Here is a 26,582-nt window from a genome sequence, read left to right on the forward strand (position 1 = left end):
AACTAACCCTCCTGACAATATCAAGTATAAACTTCAGACAAAATATAAAACACAACTGTTAGAAGGCACAAGAGAGCAACAAAAAGCAGAAATGAGCTGGAAGAAGTACGGTCTCAGAAAGAACGCAAAGTAGGTGATATTAAATTGCCTCTTCTTCTCAAGGGTCCTACCAAGTTTTCAGAGCTCAAAGTACAGTGCTCGAGTAGAAAGTAGCCATCTTTTCTGGGCCAAAAAGCTTGGAACTGCCAGACACAGCTGAAAATTGAGAGGGGAGTTTCCAAATGAGGTTGGATGCCTCACATCTGTGTACAATTGCCTTCAAAATCTTAGATGACTCCTAAATATCATATGTTTGTGGCAACACGTCCAAGAACCACATATATAGCAACAGCTGGAAAGCTAACAGTTGAGCAGAGTTCAGCAGCTACTGGCGGCTGCTGAAGACAAATTTGACTTTCAAGTTCCACACAGTTAAAGGATCTTGTTCAATACCTTTAGCTATCCACTGAAACCTCAGAAGAGCCACATCTTTACGAATAAGGACTATATACTAGAACTAAGTACTATGTCCTAGGAATAAAGAAAAGCTCTGAAATAAACATGCTCTAATAATGCTTAACACCAAGGCTCTACAAGACCATGATTATTCCCTAAGAACTTAACAGTCCATTATGAAAACAAACAAAACTACAGTATTCAGAAGAAAAGAGCCTAAAATCTACAATTTATCATCTACAATGTTAAGTTTATACAACAAAACATTATGAGACATGCAAAGAAGCAGGGAAATACAACCCAGAATCAAAAAAGAATAAGCGAAAGGATTGTAATTCTCTTCCTGAGAGAATAAAAGTGTTCAAAGATGCTCCAGGTGCTGTGGGGTACCACAGCTCCTCAAGGACATCATGATGTGGGCAGGCACCAAGAGATAACAGGACACTCAAGATACCTGCCTGTAGCACACTCGTGTCTCAGGGGTTACTCTGAATTATAGGAGAAATCACAGAGAGTGAGCCAAGCTAGTTTTTCTGAGGGGTTTCTAGTGTGGATTTTACAGGATTATTCATTCAACATTCGTTATGTGTCTATGTGGCAAGTGTTCTGATTAGCACTCTGTGGGGTGAAGACCTGAAGCAGTCATAATCCTGTCCTCAGAGTCTTGTAGGGGAGTTATAACCACAAATAAATCTGAGGCGATAATAACAACATTAACACAAATTATCATAATGATAACTAAAATGAAATAAGCTCTTCCTACAAGCCAGCACCCTGCTCAGTGCTTCACATCCATTAACCCATTCAACACACAGGACAATCTCTCTGAGACAGGAACCACGATCACATTCATTTTCACTTTCAGGTAAGGAACCTGCGGCTCTTGAAGTCTCCTACACAGTGTATGTTGGAACTGAAACTCAAACCCCAGTGCTTGGCTGCAAGGCCCAGGCACTGCTCACTGCAAAAGGGGCTTCCCAGGAAATACAGACAGACTATGCTGGCATCTGAGGATGGAGAGCGCTTCCTCCCAGGGGAGGCCATGGAGAATGGTCCTTGAGGGTTAAATGCGGACTCACTCACACTGGCACTTGTGAAGAAGGAATAAGACTGCAGGGGCGCCAGGGCAGGAAGGGCAGGAGTGTCCTGTCAGGAGGCGCCGCTGGGCACTGAGGGTGTGCTGAGCTGTGAGCTGAACAATGTGGAAGCTCAGGACTGCCTCAGATGTGATCCCAAAGGAGATTCAAGCCCATAGCTCACACAAGGGCCAGTAAACCTTAACTAAAAGGAGATCCAACTAGTCCATCCTAAAGGAGATCAGTCCTGGGTGTTCACTGGAAGGACTGACGCTGAGGCTGAAACTCCAATACTTTGGCCACCTCATGCGAAGAGTTGACTCATTGGAAAAGACCTTGATGCTGGGAGGGACTAGGGGCAGGAGGAGAAGGGGACGACAGAGGATGAGATGGCTGGATGGCATCACCGACTCGATGGACGTGAGTTTGGGTGAACTCTGGGAGTTGGTGATGGACAGGGAGGCCTGGCGTGCTGTGATTCATGGGGTCGCAAAGAGTTGGACACAACTGAGCGACTGAACTGAACTGAAATCTGTGATGCATGAAAATGGAAACCAAATTTGTCTTTGACTTTGGCTCTAGCCATTTATATTATTGGTACTTCCAAGATGGTGCTAGTAGTAAAGAATCCCCCTACCCATGCATAAGATGCAAAAGGCGTGGGTTTGATCCCTGGGTCGGGAATATCCCCTAGAGGAGGGAATGGCTACCCACTCCAGTATTCTTTATGGAGAATCCCATGGACAGAGGAGCCTGGCGGTCTACAGTCCATGGGTTCACAGAGTCAGACACATCTGAGTGACTGAACACACACACACACATACACTACCCATTTATGAATGAAAACACCAAGACATTTTCTTCCCTACTACGAAAACAGGATTTGTGGAATTTGAATAAATCTGTGGCATGCAAACACAGTTTGGTAGGGCCTTTCTTCACCAGAAGAGATGACTTAAACAAGCATGAAGGAAGGGAGGAATGTAAAACAAAAGACAGGAATTTGGCCTGCATGAACACCAGGCAATTGGGTCAATAGTCCTAACATAACATTATAATGCTAATATTTATCTCTCGTGTTTTCATGTAGACTGATCCAATGGCCCACAGCAGGAAACAGATGCCACCTAAGACACTCTTGCCATTTCCCATATCACATCAATCACCACGTCCTATCAATACTGGCAAATTTAAAACAAGTAAAAACATCCCTACTTCTTTCTGTGCATTCACAGGCCCATCTCTTCACCCCTCTGCCATGCTTCATCTCCTACGTCTCTAAATGCCACTGCCTCCTCAGTGATTTTCTTGCTTCTAACTTATTTCCTGCTTACTCAATCTTCTGCTTCTGCCAAGTTCACCTTCCACAAATGTAAAGCAGTTTCAACTTTTAATATTTTTATTCATTATTTATTTGGCTGCGCCAGGTCTCAGTGGCAACACGTGGGATCTTCGATTTTCATTGCGGCATGCGATACCTTTACTTGCAGCATGCAAACTCTTAGCTGTGACATATGGGATCTAGTTCCCACACCAAGGACCCAAGACCCTGTGTTGGGAGCATGGAGTCTTAGCCACTGGACCACCAGGGAAGTTTTAGGTCATGAACTGAGACCCTCTGTGACCTTGTTCCTACCTTCTTTTCATGCCACCCTCCAGTCACTCCCCAGGGCACTCCAGCACCCTTTATTTCCTTCCCTCTTTATGCCCAGCTGCTTCATGGCATTACAATGTACACACATGGTCACTTCTCCCAAGAAAGCCTTCCCTCCCTGGGTCTACCTAGAGTGCATCACCGCACCCGTGAAAGCTGCCATAGGTGTCACCAGTCCTAGACAGATCTCACCACCCCTTCTTTTTGGGGTCTCTACTAGACCATCATATCACATACCATGCTCTAGCACAATGACAATAAAGCAGATGGGCTGATGCTTCCTAAATAAATGAGTGTACTTTGTCATTTGCTTCTTCCACCTGTTCCTACTTTAATTCTCCCCACCCCCCAAATTTGAATACATTTGAAATATATTTTTATATAATTAGAATTATATATAATTTCAATATGCAGCCCATGGAATTCTCCAGGCCAGAATGCTAGAGTGGTGTTCCCTTCTCCAGGGGATCTTCCCAGACACCAGGTGGCTCAGACGGTAAAGAATCCACTTGTAATGCGAAGACCTGGAGGAGGGCACGGCAACCCACTCCAGTATTCTTGCCCGGAGAATCCCCATGGATGAGGAGCCTGGCAGGACACAGTCCCTGGGGCACAGAATCTGACACTACTGAATGACTAAGCACACAGCCCCAGGATCCCTCCCTGACTGTGACCTGCCTCCCTTCTCACAGCCTCTGATAAAGACTTTTATCCCCTCTCTGCAGCCAAGCATGAATTTCCCACAAGGCACCCATTCCCTCCCTCTCACTGCTGCTCACCTTGGTGTCACTGCCCACAGCTGGCAGCAAGGGAAACACTAGGGGGAGCCCCAAGTGAGGATTATGGGTGCCACTCAGTAGAGACCAGACTTGCAGAGTAAGCCTGCTGACAACCAGATATTGCCAGAGAGCGAGGACAAGAGCACACCGCTTCTGAGAGGTGCGCTGCTCATCTCGTTGGCACAAACCAATTACATTCAGCAGATTGTTTCTGTGTGCCTATGAGGTGCCAGGCATGGATGACATAACAAAAAGTGTCTGCCCTCCTTGAACTTCTACCCCGATGAGAAGACGGGATGTAAAGGAAGTTGTGCTGCCACGGGGACTTCAGTGGGAAAGTGAATAGATGGGATATTAATACGCACTAATGAAAAGGGGCTCTATATTTAGAAGTATAGAAAAACCAAGTTAAAATTGAGTAAGCATCTTTACTCTTGGACTCCTTGGAGCTTTGCAAATGGCAGTGGTAGAGAGGGACATCAATAAGATGGTGGAATAGAAGTTTTCCACACTCATCCTCTCCATAGAAACACCGATTTTGACAATCCATAGATAAGATTACCTTTGGGAGAAACACTCTTAAGTTCAGGGGAGAGGTCCTCCCTGTACCCCTTTGGAGCAAAAGAAATCCAAGAACAGATCCTTTGAAGAAGGCAAGAAGAACCTTCTCACTTCACCCAGGCTTCAGGGCATTGGAGTTCGGTGCCAAGAGAAGCATCAACCCACAGCGTCTCCCACAGGAGAAAGTGAGAGCAGAGTGAGCATCTGGCTTTCCCTGCCATGCAGGGTGCTGCACAAGAAGCCTACTGTTTTCTCACCTGACTACTTTCTCACTTGATGTCATGAATTTTTTAGTTAGGCAAAAATTCATAAGTTTTCTAAGATATATATTATATGTATTATTTATATTTAATATACATATATTATACATATTATATATATATATATAGAAAAGCCTTTCTACTATGCTTGATAAAGGCCTAACAAAGAACATTTTAAAAAAAAGAAGAGATAGAGAAATTGAAAACATAAACTAAATGAAACGGGAGCACTTAATACTAAACAGAAAAGGCGAAACGAACTTGGTAAAAGTGAAAGATCATCACATAGCCCAGTTGTTTTAAAACATGGCTGTTCATTAGAAACATATCTGGAGCTCTGGAGAAAAAAAAAGCAATACCTGGGCATTTGTATTTTTCAAAACATTCCAAGATAATTCTGATATGCATCTGGATTTTAAAACGTGATTACAGATTTTTCTTTTAATAGCAGTTTTGGTGATATAGATTTCTGTTATTTTTCTATTAACCAATCATGAACTATGGTATTAACTGAGTAATAGTTGCTAAGTCCTTCAGTCGTGTCCAACTCTGTGTGACCCCACAGACAGCCTCCCACCAGGCTCCCCCGTCCCTGGGATACTCCAGGCAAGAACACTGGAGTGGGTTGCCATTTCCTTCTCCAATGCATGAAAGTGAAAAGTGAAAGTGAAGCCGCTCAGTCATGTCCAACTCTTAGCGACCCCATGGACTGCAGCCCACCAGGCTCCTCCGCCCATGGGGATTTCGAGGCAAGAGTACCGGAGTGGGTGCCATCGCCTTCTCCAGAGTAATAGTTACACAATCACAATAGCAAATGATGTTTATCAGTTTTTACAACCAATAGCTAGACAAAAAATAAGAGATAATTACAACTGCAAGCCATAATGGGAACATGATTAACCTACAATATAAAATAATCACATACAGTCTGAGGGGTGTGGTCAAGCAGTGTGATGTGGGAAGTAAAGTGCATACATGCATATATTTCCATCTGCCCAGCCAGTCTATGTCTTTTGGTTGGTGCATTTAATCCAGTTATATTTAAGGTAACTATCAATGTATGTGATCCCATTAGTGTTTTCTTAACTGTTTCAGGTTTATTTTCTGTAGATCTTCTCCTTCTCTTCTGTTTCCTGCCTAGAGAAGTTCCCTTAGTATCTGTTGTAAAGCTGGTTTGGTGGTGCTGAATTCTCTTAACTTTTGCTTGTCTGGAAAGCTTTTGATTTCTCCATCAAATCTGAATGAGAGTCTTGCCTGATTGTGGTTTCTCCCCTTTGGTTATTTTAAATCTATCATGCCATTCCTTTTTGGCTTGTAGAGCTCTGTTCAGTAATTAGCTGATAGTCTGATGGGAGTTCCCTTGTATGTTATGTGTCATTTTTCCCTTGTTGCTTTTAATATTTTATCTTTGTCTTTAATTTTTGTCAGTTTTATTACTATGTGTCTCAGTGTGTTCCTCCTTGGGTTTATCCTGCCTGGGACTATGTGCTTCCTGGTCTTTGGTGACTATTTCCTTTCTCATGTTAGGGAAGTTTACAGCAATTATCTCTTCAAATGTTTTCTCAGGTCCTTTCTCTCTCTCTTCTCCTCTGAGACACCTATAATTCAAATGTTGGTGTGCTTAATGTTGTCCCAGAGGTCTCTCAGCCGGTGCTCATTTCTTCACATTCTTTTTTCCTATATTCTGTTCTGCAGCAGTGATATCCACCATTCTGCCCTCCAGGTCATTTATCCATTCTTCTGCCTCATGGTTTTCCATGGAGAAGATATAAGAAATGTTTACCAAAGACCTACAAGAACTAAAGAATGAAGAAACAGATGAATAATGCACCAGAAGGAATCAACAGCAGGATAACTGAGAAGAATGGATAAATGACCTGGAGGGCAGAATGGTGGAAATCACTGCTGCTGGACCCTCTTCACTATCATTATTCTGGATTTTTTTCTGGAAGGTTGCCTAACTCCAGTTCACTTAGTTGTCCTTTCATCTGGTACATAACTTTCTGCTTTTTCATCCTGATGAACTTTCTCTAATGTGGTTTTTAGCTGTGGTGGTACTGTGGTTCTTCTTGCTTTTTCTGTCTGCCCTCTGATGGAGGAGGCTAAGAGGCTTGTGTAAGCTTCCTGACAGAAGGGACTGGCAGTAGGAAAAACTGGGTCTTGCTCTGGTGGGCAGAGTCTTGCTCAATAAAGCTTTAATCCAATTATCTGCTGATGGGTGGGGTTGTGCTCCCTGCCTGGTAGTTGTTTGGCCCGAGGCAACCCAGTCCTGGCTTCTAGAGGCTCTATGGGAGAGTTTCAAGAGTGCTTTTGCCAAGGCGTATCTTCCTGGACTGCTACTGCTGGCCCGGCGGTGAGCCCCTGCAGACCCGCAGCTCCACAGGAGACCCTCCAGCACTAGCAGGTAGTTTTGGTTCAGTCTCCTGTGGGCTCACTGCTCCTTTCCTCTGGGTTTCTTGATGTGCACACATTTTTTCTGTGCCCTCCAAGACTGGAGTCTGTTTTCCCCAGTACTGTGGAAGTCCTCTATCAAATCCTGCTGGCCTGCAAGGTCAGATTCCATGGGGACTCCCAGTCCCTTTGCCAGCTCCTCAGGATGGGAAGAGTAGAGTTCAGAACCTTCAAACAGCGGGAGAACTTCCTTGGTTTTATTGTTCTCCAGTTTGTGGGTCAACTACCTGGCGGGTATTGGATTTGATTTTATTGTGATTTCACCCCTCCTAGTGTCTCACTGTGGCTTCTTCTTTGTCTTTGGATGTGGGGTATCTTTTTTTGGTGGGTTCCAGCATTCTCCTCTCAGTGGTTGTTCAGCAGCTAGTTGCGATTTTGGTGCTCTCACAGGAAGAGATGCGCACATGTCCTTTTACCCCACTATCTTAGAATTTTAACTTATTAAAGCAAGAAGCAGAATGGTGGTTGCCAGGTGTTGGGGTGGGGAAAATGTAGAGATCTTGTTCAAAGGTACAAAGTTTCAGTTATTCAGGATGAATAAGTTGTGGAGAATTAATATATAGCATGGTGACTATAGTTAATATTACCATATTATACACTTGAAATCTTGGATCTTCATCACATAAAAAGAGATAACGATGCAAAGTGATGGATATGTCAGTTAGCTTGAGTGTGGAAATCATTTCATAATGTACACATAAATGAAAATACCACATTTTAAACTTCAGTTCAGTTGCTCACTCATGTCCGACTCTTTGCAACCCCATGAACCGCAGCACGCCAGGCCTCCCTGTCCATCACCAACTCCCAGAGGTCACTCAGACTCATGTTCTTCGAGTCATCCAGCCATCTCATCCTCTGTCGTCCCCTTTTCCTCCTGCCCCCCAATCCCTCCCAGCATCAGAGTCTTTTCCAATGAATCAACTCTTCGCATGAGGTGGCCAAAGTACTGGAGTTTCAGCTTCAGCATTATTCCTTCCAAAGAAATCCCAGGGCTGATCTCCTTCAGAATGGACTGGTTGGATCTCCTTGCAGACCAAGGGACTCTCAAGAGTCTTCTCCTACACCACAGTTCAAAAGCGTCAATTCTTCGGCGCTTAGCTTTCTTCACGGTCCAACTCTCACATCCATACATGACCATAGGAAAAACCATAGCCTTGACTAGATGGACCTTTGTTGGCAAAATACAATTTGTAGTTGTCAATTGTACCTCTATAAAGTTGAGGGGAAAATCCCAGTGGTTGCTGTGAATCTCTATGAAAGAGGTGTTCATTTCAGTCACTCAGTCATGTCTGACTCTTTGCAACCCCGTGGACTGCAGCTTACCAGGCTTCCCTGTTCATCACCAACTCCCGGAGCTTGCTCAAACTCATGTCCATCAAGTTGGTAATGCCATCCAATCATCTGATTCTCCATCATCCCCTTCTTCTCCCGCCTTTAATCTTTCTCAGCATCAGGGTCTTTTCTAATGAGTCAGTTCTTCGCGTCAGGTGGCCAAAGTATTGGAGCTTCAGCTTCAGCATCAGTCCTTCCAATGAATATTCAGAACTGGCTTCCTTTAGGATGGACTGGTTTGATCTCCTTGCTGTCCAAGGGACTCTCAAGAGTCTTCTCCAACACCATAGTTCAAAAGCATCAATTCTCTGGCACTTAGCTTTCTTTTTGGTCTAATTCTCACATCCATACATGACTACTAGAAAAACCATACAAGAAAGAGGTGTAGTTTGCAACATTTTCCTGACTTACTGACACAGAATGCCATTTGGGGACGACCTCTTTGGATGGCATTTCACCAAATATACCCTAAGAAATACAGTTAAAAAGCATTTTGATACAGGAGCCCAGTGCACCAATTTTAGAAGAGGCTGAGAGTGGTAAAAGTTGACCATAGGGTGATTTTGGAGATGGTTCTTATCAAGTAGGTATCCAAATTTGATGTGGAACACACCTATGGACACCTTATCTTTGACAAAGGAGGTAAGAATATACAATGGAGAAAAGACAATCTCTTTAACAAGCGGTCCTGGGAAAACTGGTCAACCACTTGTAAAAGAATGAAACTAGAACACTTTCTAACACTGCACACAAAAATAAACTCAAAACGGATTAAAGATCTAAACGTAAGGCCAGAAACTATAAACCTCCTAGAGGAGAACATAGGCACAACACTCCCCAACATAAATCACAGCAGGATCCTCTATGACCCACCTCCCAGAATATTTGAAATAAAAGCAAAAATAAACAAATGGGACCTAATAAAAATTAAAAGCTTCTGCACAACAAAGGAAACTATAGGCCAGGTGAAAAGACAGCCTTCAGAATGGGAGAAAATAATAGCAAATGAAGCAACTGGCAAAGAATTAATCTCAAAAATATAGAAGCAACTCCTGCAGCTCAATTCCAGAAAAATAAATGACTCAATCAAAAAGTGGGCCAAAGAACTAAACAGACATTTCTCCAAAGAAGACATACGGATGGCTAACAAACACATGAAAAGATGCTCAACATCATTCATTATCAGAGAAATGCAAATCAAAACCACAATGAGGTACCATTTCACGCCAGTCAGAATGGCTGCGATCCAAAAGTCTACAAGCAATAAATGCTGGAGAGGGTGTGGAGAAAAGGGAATCCTCTTACACTGTTGGTGGGAATGCAAACCAGTACAGCCACTATGGAGAACAGTGTGGAGATTCCTTCAAAAACTGGAAATAGAACTGCCATACAACACAGCAATCCCACTGCTGGGCATACACTCCGAGGAAACCAGAATTGAAAGAGACACGTGTACCCCAATGTTCATCGCAGCACTGTTATAACAGCCAGGACATGGAAGCAAGCTAGATGTCCATCAGCAGATGAATGGATAAGAAAGCTGTGGTACATGTACACAATGGAGTATTCCTCAGCCATTAAAAAGAATACATTTGAATCAGTTCTAATGAGGTGGATGAAACTGGAGCCGATTATACAGAGTGAAGTAAGCCAGAAAGAAAAACACCAATACAGTATACTAACACATATATCTGGAATTTAGAAAGATGGTAATGATAACCCTGTATGCGAGACAGCAAAAGAAAGAGACACAGATGTATAGAACAGTCTTTTGGACTCTGTGAGAGAGGGCGAGTGTGGGATGATTTGGGAGAATGGCATTGAAACATGTATGATATCGTATGTGAAATGAATCACAAGACCAGGCTCAATGCATGATACAGGATGCTTGGGGCTGGTGCACGGGGATGACCCAGAGGGATGGTATGGGGAGGGAGGTGGGAGGGGGGTTCAGGATGGGGAACACATGTACACCCGTGGTGGATTCATGTTGATGTATGGCAAAACCAATACAATATTGTAAAGTAATTAGCCTCCAATTAAAATAAATAAATTTACATTTTAAAAAAAATTTGATATGGAAAAATATCTGAGTTGAGCCAAGGAGAGAAAAGTATCCAGACACATGTAACAACTGCTGCTAAAGCCTAGAGTTGTGAAACACTGCCATGGAGCCAGAGAATTGCATATAATTCTTTATTAATGGAGTGTAAAGTGCTAAGGGTGCAGCAAGGGAGACAAAACGGAGCAAGCTAGCAGAAGACAGACCAAAAAGGATCTTCCACCAGTCAAGAGGTTTGAGTCTGTTGCTTTGCTGCGCTGACTTCCTTAAGAGTTAATGACGTTTGTTTATTCATTTACTCTTTCATTCATTTACTCAATCAACATTTAGTGAGCATCTGCAAGGTGCCAGCTGCAGAGAAGAGAGGAATCAGGAAGAAGTCAGAAGAGGTTAGAGATGGGCCACTGGCTGGAAGTTCCTGGTCTATCAAGGACTCAGAACCATTTATAAACTCCACAGAGCCACTCAGCTCCCATGAAGCCCAGCCTGGTCTGCCAACACCACCACCACACCTTTGCTCCTCATGTCCTTGGGTGGGAAAGAAGTGGCCCAGCATCTTCAAATCATTCTTGGGCCTTTAATGGCCAGATGAGGCCACCAGAGCCTGTCACATTGGCTAAAGCAAGAGTCTTAACATGGATCACTGTCACTGAGAGGACAGCCTATTGAGGTAATTCCGAGGAGTCTTGCCTCAGAAAGAGAAGGCCTGGGAAAGCAGAGAGGAAACAAAGCTTGAGTATAAATAGTACTGGCAGCAACCACCTTAAAGACCTTGGTGTAGTAATATGGAGATGACAAGGGATTCACAGCAAAAGTAAAAAAGCTCATGATTTATGGAGCATGCGCCAAGAGGGTCAAGGGTGACAGTAGAGACGCTAATATTAAGCCAAAGCAGATTATGTGTCAAGGCAGGTTGCTATCTTTAAAAAGCAAACGTTGGCAGAGTGGTTGGTAGCAGGAAAAGAGCTTCTTTCAGTCTCCCCAGGTGAGTGCCAACAGACTCCACCTGACGGTTAATCATAGCATCTCCACTAGCTCCCTAATGAGGCCTGGGGTCAGACAAACAGAATAGCTGGGCCAGGCAAAGTGAATGAGGAGGCCCTGTACGGCTGGTCAGCACACAAAGCCAGCATGGTGGCCACAGGACGGCAGGCAGCCGCCAAGTCTACTCTGTCAGTGCTGCAGTCTCAGCAGGGAGCACAGTGAATTCTGGCTCCTAGCTCTTCCCACTTCCATTATCTGTGCTTGTGAAAGGAGACGCTAGACTATTACCTTTTGCTCAGCCCCCAGGAAGGCAAGGAAACCCTTGTTTGCATCTCCTGGTTTCAGCTGAAAGCAATGAGTTTTGAGACCTAAGGCCTCTGGAGTTTGATAACTACTTTGTGAGCAGAAACACATGAAAAGGCCCAGCAAGTAAGAGTGAGGGAACTGGTGATTGAGTGTGTTCTGGCCTTGGGATTCTCCCCACCAAACTGGCTTCCATATATTCCAAATTGGCTTCCATATAGGTAAAACTGGTTTACATATAGTTTGGGAAATAGCACATATTATGTCCCTCCATGGACTGGTTTCTGAGCAAGAGGTACAACAGATACCAAGACCCTAAGGTGAGGAGGACTGGGGCTTTTTTTGGAGGTATTCAGACCCAGCGTGGTCCCAAGAAGAGAGGCTGAAAGTACTAGAGAGGCTGACTAGTACCCTCCACTAGTCTAACCTGTTTCCATCCCTTCTTCAGTAGCAGAGTACAGTTTTGCTATGAAAAAAAAAAAAAAATAGTGCAGCTCACTAAGCCTTACCAGAATTTCACAACAGGAGTTTGCTCTCCTAGATTGCTAATCAGAACTAAACTTTTCAGTCCAAAGAGTGGTGGGTTTCCTATACCACCAGTTCTACTCGTGTGATGTCTCAGATTTGAATTAACTATCTCAGTGAATTATTATAAAGGCTCTTCCAGCTACCTACGATCCTGCACAGACATTAAAGAACAAAGGTCTCTGAACAAAAGCACCTCCATTCTGCCTGTCACCAAACGATGTCCTTGGCAGTCAACTGCTAAGTGTCTCTTTGGACTAGGGAAAAAAGACCTCCAATAGTATTTTGGAATTTTACTCGTCTGTACTAGAGGAAATTCAGTAGTTTGTTTTTGTCTTTTGGTTTTTTTTTTCACCATAAGCAAAGTATTTATGGCTTTGGAATTAGATAGAGGGGTTGAAATTATAGTTTGGCCACCACCACACGGTCATGTGGCTGGGGGCAAGTTAATCTCCAAGCCCCAGTTTTCTGATCCACACAATAGGGCTATAGCTGGAGTTTACAATTCCCTGTTTTGGCACTCTGTGGTCAACATAGTTCATCTATCTCCACCTTATCCTGCTTCTCTCTGTTTAATCTTTTTGTTCCAGTGACCGATTAATAACTGGTCATCATATACAGGTTCTAAAGAGAGAATATTTGGGAAATGGTACAGCTGACTTTATCTGGGAAAGTTTTACAACAATCCCTGCCAAAGCCAAAGGTCTTGCCACTTCCCCTAGTCACCTCCTAATAAGATGTTGGACCATAGTTTTGGCAGGGATAATGGACCACACCCCAGACATTCTGGGTGATGGTTGACCAAACCACTTGGAGTTTGGATAGTTTTCCTTTGCATGTCAACTGGGGTAGACCATAGACTCCAAACCTTGCAACAGAGATTTCATCTTAAAACATTCACTTTGCAAGTGAGACCTTAAAAGTTGGCTCTCAGCATGGGATTTGTGTTCTTTCACTACTAATTTTCTGAAATCCATAGCAATTATTCTCAAAAAATCTGAAGTTATTCATTCTTATCTCCATTCAAATCTTGGGGCCATAAAAAGGGGGTTGAGAATTGGCAAAACAGTGACACATCAAATCCTACCAGACAAATTAGTTACCTGCTACGTTTGACCCGAGGATACTGTTGCGCCATCCCCAGGCCCCTAAGGACCCAGAAAGGTCTTCACAGCACCCATGCCTTCTTCTCATCTTGTATCCCACTCACTGTTGAAAATCTCCCCTCTATAAACCAGGCCCAGGCCAATCAGTGCATCCTATTTCTGGCCATAGAAATTGGTTCAGCAGTGGGCATACCACCCAACGCAAGGCAAGGTGGTGTAATGGGCCTGTGCAAGGAAATACAATGAAATTCTGTTTAAGAAAGGGGCAGTAGCAGCTCCTCCTCACTGCTAGAGTATCTCCTTAAAATCAAAATAGGTAGGCTAGACCTTGTAGGCAAGAGTTAGATAAACCCAGCCTTAGATAAACAGTATAAAACCAGAGGCCTTCTGATTCTGGGAACTGTAAGCACATACGTCCAAAACTGCCTCGAGACTCTCATGAGGTGCACAGGAGGTTATCACAGGCTACGTCCATTTGTCACTCAAAGAGATAAATAAGTTTTCATTTTTACTTCTCCTAATTTGCTGTATAAATTGTGTGAAATTCTGCCCAGATTTTCCAGGCTGGCACAGACCATCTGAAAGGATATAAGCTTATGCATATCCGGGAATAAATCAGGTTTGCTCCCTCCTCTATATTGGCATTTGGGGCAGAGGGGGGATCTTTTTGTTAGAAGGATTTTTAATTTCCCCAACAGCCTATTTTTTGGAAGTGCTGACACAAAGACTCTTCTCCAGGCTTGAAGCTGAAAGGACGAGCTGCAGTCATTTTTATACCCTGTGGGGAGAAGTCACTTCAGAACAGGCTAACACCAAGGAATTCGAGCCAGGAACAGACAGGAAGAAGAAGGGTCATGATGGCTTCAACTGAGTTCCTGGATCCACTCCTGCCTGATTATTCCTGGACTTTGTCATTTTGTAAGCCAAAATATTCCCCTTTTGCTTAGTGAATTGGGTACCGTTTTCTATGTTTTGCAAGAAAAAGGATCATAACTGATTCTAGATGATTTAATGTCCAATTACTATAAGCATTTTAAGTGTATTCCAAAATCTTTAAATATGTGATAAAATTCTGAGTCCCTGAATCAGGAAGGCTATCAAGGTAAAGCCTTGACCTCTTCTTTGAATCCTTTATGTAATTCTCTCACTAGGTAACTGTCCAGTCAGTGTTCACACCCAGTGTTGGAGTCTTGCTGCCTCTAAGGCAGCCCATTTCACTCTATGAAGCCCTTTTTGCCCATGAGCCCTTCCTTAGATCTCCCTTACCTTCCCTCAACAGGCTAACTATGGACCACAGGGAATATGGACACACATCTTTCCTCCAGGGTCCTCTATATCAAAATTAATTCTCACACCTCTCTAAATCAGTATGCTCTTCTCCAGGTTAAATTTCTGTTATTTATGCATGCTTACACAATCATTTCCTATTTAAAATCAAATCAATAAATGGGTATCACCTCCTTTAACGAGGGCTGATGAACAGAAATTCAGTTTCGCTGTATGTGTCACTGACAGTCTCGGCGTCTTACAAGAGGCACCCTGCAAATGCGCCAGACCCATGGCCCGGGTTCTTGGTCAACAATTACCTGGACTGTCAGTTTTGAGGATAGAGAAGAATATTGTGAAAGACTCTGCTTTGGTTAGGAAGCTGGAAGTTGCTGGTCTCCATTACAGCCCCAGGCACAGAGAGATTCTTGTGGGCCTATAAGTAAACTAAAGATGCACCAGAGGCTGTGCAAGCAGTGGAGCAACTTGGGCCCAGCGGTTCTGTACGCCTTCCAATAAGGAAGAAGATTTAAAAACAAAACAAAACTGTAATTGACAAGGAACACAAATCTTAGAGCCAAGTTGTCTCTATTTGAATTTCAGTTCCAGTAAATGTTCTACCAGGAATGGTGGCAACTACTGATGAGTACCTTGGTGTTGAGGCTTTGGGACATGCGAGAATCTCTGGTTCTTCCTGCCTAGTTGTTCCACAATTGTCTGTCTAATTCTAGATAGTGGAGTGAGGTCAAACACTACCATTTAGTCTTTCTTAACACAGGCAGTCCAAAGGAGGTCAGAAATAATTAACTGGAATTAAGAAGAGGTGGAAAGAATACACAGAAGAACTATACAAAAAAAGATCTTCACGACCTGGATAACCATGATGGTGTGGTCACTCACCTAGAACCAGACATCCTAGAGTATGAAGACAAGTGAGCCTTAGGAAATATTACTGCAAACAAAGCTAGTAGAGGTGATGAAATTCCAACTGAGGTATTTAAAATCCTAAAAGATGATGCTGTCAACGTGCTGCACTTAACATGTCAGCAAATTTGGAAAACTAGCAGTGGCCACAGGACCAAAATAGATCAATTTTCATTCCAATCCCAAATAAAGGAAATGCCAAAGAATGTTCAAACAACTGGACGCTTGCGCTCATTTCGCATGTTAGTCAGGTTATGCTCAAAGTCCTTCAAGCTCGGCTTTAGCAATATGTGAACCAAGAGTTTCCAGAAGTACAAGCTGCATTTAGAAAAGGGAGATGAACCAGGGATCAAATTGCCAACATTCATTGCATCATAGAGAAAGCAAGGAAATTCCAGAAAAAATCTACTTCTGCTTCATTGACTATGTGAAAGCCTTTGTGTGGATCACAGCAATCTGAGGAAAATTCTTAAAGAGATGGGACTACCAGACCACCTTACTCATCTCATGAGAAACTTACTCAGCTCAAGAAGCAACAGTTAGAACTGGATGTGGAATAGTGGACTGGTTCAAAATTGGGAAATGAGTACATCAAGGCTGTATAATGTCACCCTGCTTATTTAACTTCTATGCAGAGGACATCATGCAAAATACCAGGCTAGATGGCTCACAAGCTGGAATTAAGGTTGCCAGGAGAAATATCAATAACCTGATGTGCAGATGATACCACTCTAATGGCAGAAAGTGAAGAGGAACTAAAGAGCCTCTTGATGAAGGTGAAAGAGGAGTGTGAAAAAAACTGGCTTAAAACTCAACTTTCAAAAAATGAAGAATTTGGCATCCAGTCCCATCACTGCATGGCAAATAGAAGGGGGGAAATTGAAAACAGTGACAGATTTTATTTTCTTGGGCTCAAAAATCACTGTGGATAGTGACTGCAGCCATGAAATTAAAAGATGCTTGCTCCTTGGAATGAAAGCTATGACAAATCTAGACAGCATATTAAAAAACAAAGACATCACATTGCCAACAAAGATCCACATAGTCAAAGCTATGGTTTTTCCAGTAGTCACATACAGTTGTGAGAGTTGGACCATAAAAAAGGCTGAGTGATGAAGAACTGATTCTTTTAAATTGTGGTACTGGAGAAGACTCTTGAGAGTCCCTTGAACTGCAAAGAAATAAAACCACTCAATTCTAAAAGAAATCAACATTCATTGGAAGGACTGATGCTGAAGCTCCAATACTTCGGCCACTTGACACAAAGAACCAACTCATTGGAAAAAACCTTCATGCTGGGAAAGATTGAAGCCAAAGGAGAAGAGGGTGGCAGAGGAATGAGATGGTTAGACAGCATCACTGTTGGACCCAATGGACATGAGCTTGAGCATACTCCAGGATATAGTGAAAAACAGGGAAGCCTGATGTGCTACCGCCCATGGAGTCGTGAACAGTCAACTTCGCAACTGAACAACAAACAACATGGGCAGTCCAAAGGAGACCAGGAATAACTAACTGGACTTGAGCTCAGAACTCAGAGCATCAGCTAAATTGAGAAAGTGAGAGGCCTTTTGAAAAGTCTCGAATGATGTAAGCCTGTGCCTCATTAGGGGAGTTACATAACAGTAGCCCTGGAAGAATCCTCATCCAAGTCAGCATCTTCTCTGAGATTGCTCTAGGTGGTGGGGCGGGGGGTGGGGTCGGGTGCTGTGGAAAGAGTACAGAGTTTCATCCAACTGTCAACTAACCATAAGATCTCAACAACTTAACACACAGCTCCATCTGTTAAATGAGAAAGCTTGGCTAGACCAACTGTCAACATTTTGGGGTACTCAGGTTTGTGATCACCATCCAGGAAAGAGTCCACAAACCTACAGCATCTGTCTGTACTTGAGGAGGCTCCCAGCAGTAGAAGACTCCTAAGTCAACTGCAAAGAGTCAGCCTAGCTGCAGCTTCTCTGCTTGGTCCTCAGAGCCTTGAAACACAGCACCTGGGAGAGGTCTGTGAACAGACAGGTGAAAACTAACGTCTGAGGAAGACCACATCACCTGGGAGCTTCCTTTGCTTTGTGTGATTAAAAATAGTATAGAAATATGTCACAGGATTATTGCTAAGATAGCAATAGTTCTGTCTGAGAAATGCAACGAATATTGGGACTTTTGGGACTGAAAAAGAGCTTTCCAACACCAATTAATAGACTTGGATAATGTCATAATTAAAGTTGCTAGAGTGGTCATGAAAACAGCATAATTATGCTAAGTAGTTTGTAAAAGAAAAAAAGAGAGTGAAAGAGTAATGGAACACACTTGTGGCATGAACTGGTAGGTAATTGGGCTGATAATTTATGCCAATAATCCTCACAAGCTGCCATCAAGTCAAATTATTAAGGGTCTTCCCCATAAGCTAATTTGACAGCTGACTTTAAAAAGTGACAGGATAGGATAATGCCTGGGCTAAACACAAAGGGCAGGGGACAAAGTGCAAAATGAAAGGCAGCCATATTAAACCATCATTTCACTTTTAGGAGGCCTGGATAAAGACAAACTTTGCAACTTTGAGAATCAGAATCTACCCCTGTAGTTTTCTGGGACCAGGTTCGGGTGTTTTCTGCTGACCACTTCAAGCTCTTCCCTTCAAAATCAAATACCATACTGGGTGAAGTACATCAGACAGAGAAAGACAAATACATGATATTGCTTATATGTGGAATCTAAAAAGTAGCACAAATGAATTTATTTACAAAACAGAAATAGAGTCACAGACGTAGAAAACAAACCTGTGGTTACAGGGGGAGAAGGGATAAACTAGGAGATTGGGACTGACGTATACATACTACTGTATATAAAATAGACAACTAATGGAGACCTACTCTATAGTAGAGGGAAATCTACCCACTACTTTAATAACTTATATGGGAAAAGAATCATAAAAAGAGTAGAGATATGTATAACTGATTCATTTTGCTGTACAAAAGAAACTAACACAGCATTGTAAATCAACTACACTCCAATAAAAATTTTTAAAGCAAAAAAATAATCAAATGCCTTACAGAAACCAGAGCTGACCCAGCTGAGTAATCGCTGTGATAGGCTGTGCAGACTGTCTTATAGGCAGCCTTCTCTCTGTTAGTATTTTAAGAATATCCATACTCTAAATTACTCTGTAGAGGGGATATAATTTGTATTAAGAAAAGCACATAGATTCATTTGTAGGAAAAAATACTGAAATTACACACATCCAAATATTAGGAGTGTTTATCTTTGGGTAAGATTTTGGTGATTTCACTTTTTTGTGCTTTCAAGGTTTTCTTATCTTGTATTAGCAGAAAAAAGCATATAAATAAAATGCTGCCTTTAACTTTTCAGGTAGTACATAAGAATGTTTTACACTTTATGCTATAACTGTTTTCTTCCCATAAAAAGTTTAATTATTAATAAAAGAAAAATATTAGATCTTAAATGATCTCTTGTTCCACTCTCTAGTTGAAGACCCAGCTTCTTCTCTGAGTCTAATAAATAAAAGAAAACCACCCAAAGGTATAAAACCCACAGTCCGTATCTACAACGTTTACTATTGGGATTTTCATTTTCTTATTAATCTACCTCTTATTGTTTCCTTTTCCTCCCCCAGAAAACATTAACTCCTGAGCATAGCCCTGCATTTTTTTTCCTGACAGTTCTACTCAGATATCTCATCTCACCTGGCTACAAAAGTCAAATTCCATTTCTTACCTATGTTGTATCTACCCACTCACTCAACTCAGTAGTGAACTATCTTTTCCAGGAACAACCATTTCAGCCAAGTGGTGAGGGCAAGTGACAAATAGACCTTTTCCTTAGGTAATATGATTTATACTGACCTTCCCCACCGAAATGCCATTCCTGAAATGCAGCAGTGATGTGGCGGCTGCAGAAACATACTTCCCTTTGGCCCTCTGCCTCCTCATTCTCTCACACTTGTAATTCTTCTTGTGTCAGTCAAACAACTTGCAATCCTTTTCTTCCTTGTAGCCTCAGTGTTTCAAAAGGCCAGATCCCAAAGTCTTCCTGTTTGGCAGGTTCTGTTGGGGAGTCCCCACTGGCCGCTAGATGAAACGGCGTGTTTCCCAGTGTTTGCTTACACTGACTGGCTAAAAGGCAAAGAGGGCCTCTATTTTTCTCCCTTGTGCCTAATTTGCCTGATTATATGATAATTCTAGACTGAACCCAGCACACAGAAGCCAGAAATAGAGCTCTAAATTCATTTCAGTTTCTTTGATCTAATTCTTTCCTGAAAACACTGACTTCCCTTGGGCCACAAATTCACAAATTTAACTTCACATTAGAATTTATTGGGGGCTTTAAATAATTTCAGTGTCTAAGTTACTTCCATACCTTTTTTTCATGAATCCAAAACAATTTTTTAATCACATATATATGTAATATAAGCCCTGACAGGTTGTTTTTAATTTTTATTTTTTTGTAATGCAAGTGCCTGACTTAAGCTTTGATTGCCAAAGCATCCATTTCAAAGAGGCATCCACTTCAAAGGAGGAGATCTCAAATAAATACACAATTAGGTAAAGAGACAAGCCGGATGCCTTCTCCCACTGAGACTCCTTTATTTTAGAGATCTTGGTTGATTTTGATAACTAACCATTTGAGCCACTTGTTTTCTCTTCTCCTGCCCTTAGATAAGGAAAATGGAGCTATACGTCAATGAACACAGATTGTTTCTCTACCTTGGCTATTGTACTTAATGCTGCAATAAACATGGGAGTGCAGGGATTTTTTCAAGCTAGTGTGTTTCTTTTTTCTCTTCAGACAACCAGAAGTGGAATTGCTGGATCATATGGCAATTCTATTTGTAACTTTTGAGAAAACTCTATACTATTTTCCATAGTCACTGCAGCAATTTACATTTCTACCAATGGTGCACAAATGTTCCCTTTTCTCTACATTCTTACCAACATTTGTTATTTCTTTTTGATAATAATCATTATAAAACAAGTGTAAAATGATACCTCATTGTGATTTCGATTTGCATTTCCCTGATGTTTAATGGTGCTGAACATCTTTTCAAAGACCTGTTGGCCATCTGTGTGTCTGTTTTGAAAAAATGTTTATTCAGATCTTCTCAGTTTTTGGCCAGATTATCTTTTACTACTGAGTTGTATGACTTCTTCATATATTTTGGATACTAGCCCCTTATCAGATATATGATTTGCAAATATTTTCTCCTATTCAATAGGTTATCTTTTCATTTTGTTGATGGTTTCCTTTGCTGTGCAGAATCTTTTTAGTATGATGTAGTTTTGCATATTTTTCCTTTTGGTGTCAGATTAAAAATATAATTGCCAAGACCTGTGTCAGGAGTTTGCTCAGCAAGAATCCCTGAAACCAATGAAGTCACAATCTCCAGGTGTGGATTGGATACCAGGGGGCTTTTTAAGTTCCCAGATGATTCTAATGATCAAACAAGTTTGAGAACCACTTCCTTAGGCAAATCCTTTCATGAAAATTATAGGGAAACCTCCTGGTGGTTCCCCTCACAAGAGGAAAACTGACTCGTTCTCTTGGACCACCTTCCCCACCTATTGGCAAATGTCCATTTTTCCCATAAAGCTCATTGAATTTAATTCTTCCCTAATAATTTTTTCTTTTCTTAATTTTGGGGAACAAATGACCAATATCATTGCATATACTTAAAGTAGTCAACATGATTTGACATACATTGTCAGTGGATTATCAAGATCAAGATAATTAATGCATCCACCACATCATACAGTTAATCCAGTTAACCTTGTAGGGCAGGATTGGGGGGTGCAGTGAGAATGCTTAAGATCTACTCCCAGCAATTTTCAAAATATACACTATCTTATTTTTAACTATAGGAACCATGCTGTTCACTAGATCCTCAGAATTTATCCTTATAACTGAAATTTTGTACCCCTTTACCTACATCATCTGATAGCCCCAGACCCCAGCCCATTCTACTGTTTATCTATGAAAATTCCCTTTTTTTAAATTACACATTATAGTTTAATAAAAACTAAAATTAAATGAAATTTAAAGTTCAATTCTAGATACACTCAGTTCAGTTCAGTCGCTCAGTCATGTGCGACTCTTTGCAACCCCAGCACGTCAGGCCTCCGTGTCTATCACCAACTCCTGGAGTTCATTCAGACTCACGTCCATCGAGTCAGTGATGCCATCCAGCCATCTCATCCTCTGTTGTCCCCTTCTCCTCCTGCCCCCAATCCCTCCCAGCATCAGAGTCTTTTCCAATGAGTCAACTCTTTGCATGAGGTGGCCAAAGTACTGGAGTTTCAGCTTTAGCATCATTCCTTCCAAAGAAATCCCAGGGCTGATCTCCTTCAGAATGGACTGGTTGGATCTCCTGGCAGTCCAAGGGACTCTCAAGTCCTCTCCAACACCACAGTTCAAAAGCATCAATTCTTCAGCGCTCAGCCTTCTTCACAGTCCAACTCTCACATCCATACATAACCACAGGAAAAACCATAGCCTTGACTAGACGGACCTTAGTCAGCAAAGTAATGTCTCTGCTTTTGAATATGCTATCTAAGTTGGTCATAACTTTTTTCCAAGGAGTAAGTGTTGTCTTAATTTCATGGCTGCAGTCACCATCTGCGGTGATTTTGGAGCCCCCAAAAATAAAGTCTGACACTATTTCCACTGTTTCCCCATCTATTTCCCATGAAGTGATGGGATCGGATGCCATGATCTTCGTTTTCTCAATGTTGAGCTTTAAGCCAACTTTTTCACTCTCCTCTTTCACTTTCATCAAGAGGCTTTTTAGTTCCACTTCATTTTCTGCCATAAGGGTGGTGTCATCTGCATATCTGAGGTTATTGATATTTCCCCTGGCAATCTTGATTCCAGCTTGTGATTCTTCCAGTCCAGCGTTTCTCATGATGTACTCTGCATAGAAGTTAAATAAGCAGGGTGACAATATACAGCCTTGACGTACTCCTTTACCTATTTGGAACCAGTCTGTTGTTCCATGTCCAGTTCTAACTGCTGCTTCCTGACCTGCATATAGATTTCTCAAGAGGCAGGTCAGATGCATTAGTACATTTCAAATGCTCAGTAATGCATATGGCAAGCCACAAAATCGTCTAATTCTCCCAGTACAGATTTTAGAACATGTTTTTCATTGCAGAGAGTTCCATCAGACAGCTCTGGTCTAGATAAGAATACATAATTATTTGAGAAGATAATTCAAAATTCAAAAATTCATGCAAATGAATTTTCTGCAGTTACTCTCCATTCTTCTTCCCTTCATATGTGAAAGAACCAAAACAAATTGTGATTTGATACATGAGTAATACAAGTAAAGGTTTCCCATGATTCAAATGCAATACATTTATTGTGTTCTTTATTTCTATTATTGTTACATTGTGATATATGACAAAATAATTGTACAACTCACCATAATGTAGAATAAGTAGGAGTCCTGAGATTGTTTTCCTGCAACTAGACAGTCCCATCTGGGGTTGATGGGAGACAGTGACACCCAAAGTGTGTTGCTTATGTCCAGTCTACTCTGTAATCTCGTTTTTGTTGCTGTCACTGCAGAAAACCCTGCTTCACAAAGATAGGATATTGGAAATGGGAGCAGGCTTTTCAGTACTTTTGTGGAAATCTCAGTATATTTCACCTTGACTTTAATCCAGAAGGTATGGAGATTTGAAGCTGTCTCAAACATACTTTTAAGGCCACTGTCATTTGCAGTTTTAAGCAGTTGATCCTCTTATGTGTGGACAAAGTTGATTCACCTGGTTTATTCACAAATAGGTCATGGTGCCATTCCTTCCCAGTTTGGGGTATTTTGTGGTTAGGAAGTAACGCCTGAATTCTTTTGAAAGCTGAGATAAGGTGATCTTGCACCAGCTTGGAGAAAGAAGGCCCTGGCTCAGTCTCTTTCAACCTCTGCTGTTTGAAATGTCAAAAAATCGTAATGCTCACTTGTTGTCCCCATAATTCCAGTTTGGTTTTGAATGCAGCCACTTTTCTGAAGCTTGAACACAGTTGTCACTCTCCCTAAAGTGATGGATTGAGTTTGTTGAGTAGGTTAAATATGTCACATAAATAAGCAAGATTTGTGACCCCTTCTGTGTCCTTGAAGGGTGCTGCCAGAGGTGAGTGTTTTTCTGAAAGAAATCTCTGGAGTGGCTCTAGTAATGCAAAAGCTCTGGCTGCGATCTACCTTTAGAAACCATCTCACTTCTGTGCAGAAAGGAAGACAGGCACTGTGTGCATTTCCTCACCGAGCTGTGCAGACAGACATTGGTTAAGGGCATGTACTTTACTGTGGTTGGTAATTTTAATTACATCCAGCAAAACATTAAGTTAGGGTGACATTTTTTGGCTAGCCACCATTTCTCTATGGATGAAACAGTGTGTAGACTCACGTTCAGAAGCAACCTGTTTGATCCAAGCAGTGAAACCACAAAGCCATCCAGTTGTGACAGCTTCTCCATCCATGCACATGCAGACACAAAGTGACCAATGCAGAATTTTCCTGATATGTAATCAGTCAAAGGCTTGAATAGTTCTGCAGCTGTGGGGTTGGTTGGCAACAAAAGTGCACATAACATATCCTCCTGCACATCCTCCTGAAAATATATCACACAAAACCAAACATTGTCGCCTTGTTGTCAACATCAGTGGACTTGTCAAGTTGGACTGTGTACCATGGGGACTCATTAATCCTAACAGTTGTGCCTCAATATCCTCTTCTATTCCATCAACTCGTCTAGTTATGGTGCTAGCCAGAAGTGGAACAAGTGCCGCCTTTTTAACTGAAGTCTCTCCTACAAGTTCACAACAAATGTCCTTAGCAGCAGGTAGGATCAACTTTTTTTCTTCTGAAAAATTCCAAAGGCTTGTCTTTTAATGCAGGATCCTTGGTCTCCATGTGGCAAAGCAGTTTTGAAATTTCATGGCTTTGTTGCGTTGCCTGGTCACTACATATTATCCAGAGTAGGCTTGGAGAATGTGAATCACCTATTGCAATGAACCCATAATTTCAGAAGGACTCTTGGTATTTTCTTTAAAATGCAGCTTTCTTCTTTTTTTTGGCGAGGGGGAGCAGTCTTACAGACTTCTCTTGTCTCATCATTGGGTCTTTCCCTCTTTTCAAAGAAGCTCTCCGGCGATGCTTGTTTTTCACTCATTTTGGCAAGGGTTAGCTTGTGGGCTTAACAAAACCATGCCTGAGACAAGTGTGCAGTGCAGGGAAGAGGCACAGACAGAAGTGGTAAGTAAAATAGCGGGCCAGCCATGCGTGGATTCTGACTTAAAGCCTGCAGTTTGTCACTGGCCACTCACTGATAGGGCTTTGATAAGAGTCTGCAAGCAGTTGCTTCATTATGGTCTCTGCAGTCACACCTCTCTGCTAATGATGATCTATATTTGCAACCACTCCCAGCACTAGCATCACTGCCTCAACTCCACCTCAGATCATCAGGCATTAGATTCTCATAAGGAGCCTGCAACCTAGATCCCTCAAATGCACAGTAGGGTTTGTGCTCCTGAGAGAGTCTAATGCCACAGCTGATCTGACAGGACGTGGGGCTCAAGCAGTAATGCAATCAATAGGGAGCAACTGCATCTAAATACAGATGAAGCTTTGTTTGTTCACCCACTGTGCACCTCCTGCTCTACAACCTGGGTTCCTAACAGGCCAGAGACCAGCACAGACTCCTACTGGTCCATGGCCTGAGGCTCGGGGAACCCTGTTATACACTTAACTTTGCAATGTTCTCTTTTTCACTTAGCAAAATGTCACAGACATTCTTGAGAGTCTATAGATATGGATATAAGTCACTTTTGCCCCAATCTCTTTCTGCACATATATAGACAGATTTATGCATATACGCTTATATATTCATATATATATATACACACACACATATGTGTGGCTTCCCAGGTGGAGGTAGTGGTAAAGAACCCACCTGCCAATGCAGGAAATGTAAGAGACGCAGGTTCAATCCCTGGATGGGGAAGATCCCCTGGAGGAGGGCATGGCAACCTTCTCTAGTATTCTTGCCTGGAGAATCCCATGGACAGAGAAGCCTGGCAGGCTACAGTCCAGGGGCTCACAAAGAGCCAGACAACTGAAGCAACTTGGCACACACAAGCACATATATGCACATATATATTATTTTACAAAATGGGCTACTATGTATGCTGGGCATGAGCAGACAGCAGGTAGTTAGGGGTATTTTCTTGCTTCTTCCTTGTTAGCTTGTTTCTACACATCCTCTGCCACCTCTTCTGACCTCTCCATATCCACCTTGCCAACTAAGGAATAATAGCCACCTGGTTCTACAAGAATCGAGTCAATAGCCACTGCAATTGCTGACTTACAGTACACCCTGAAAGGAATTCGGGGCAAAGGTCAGGATGAGGCACTCTGCTCTGGGAAAACTGGCAGAACAGGCCCTCAATGCATAAATCTGTTAGATATTTTCAGGAAAACTTTATAAATCTGGATTCTTGCATATCTCATCCTATGCTTAGAAAAGATTAAAATCATTAAAAGAGATATCTGTTCCTTGTGACTAGCAATAGCATTCTACCAAATGTGTGCTTGACTGCATGTACCTCTTGGCCAAATTACATATATACTGATCACCCCTGCCACCTCTTTGGAGCAGTTCCTCAGAGCTCTCAGTGAGTTCTCAGATAAAACTGAAACTCACAGCTCTCCTGTTGTACAGTTTTTTTCAGTCAACAACCTCAATTCCAGATAATCCATTTTAGCACCTGGTATTCTTCCACACTTTTCTCACAC

The sequence above is a fragment of the Ovis canadensis genome, chromosome 14, assembly GCF_042477335.2.
Source record: "Ovis canadensis isolate MfBH-ARS-UI-01 breed Bighorn chromosome 14, ARS-UI_OviCan_v2, whole genome shotgun sequence".
Taxonomy (NCBI): Eukaryota; Metazoa; Chordata; class Mammalia; order Artiodactyla; family Bovidae; genus Ovis; species Ovis canadensis.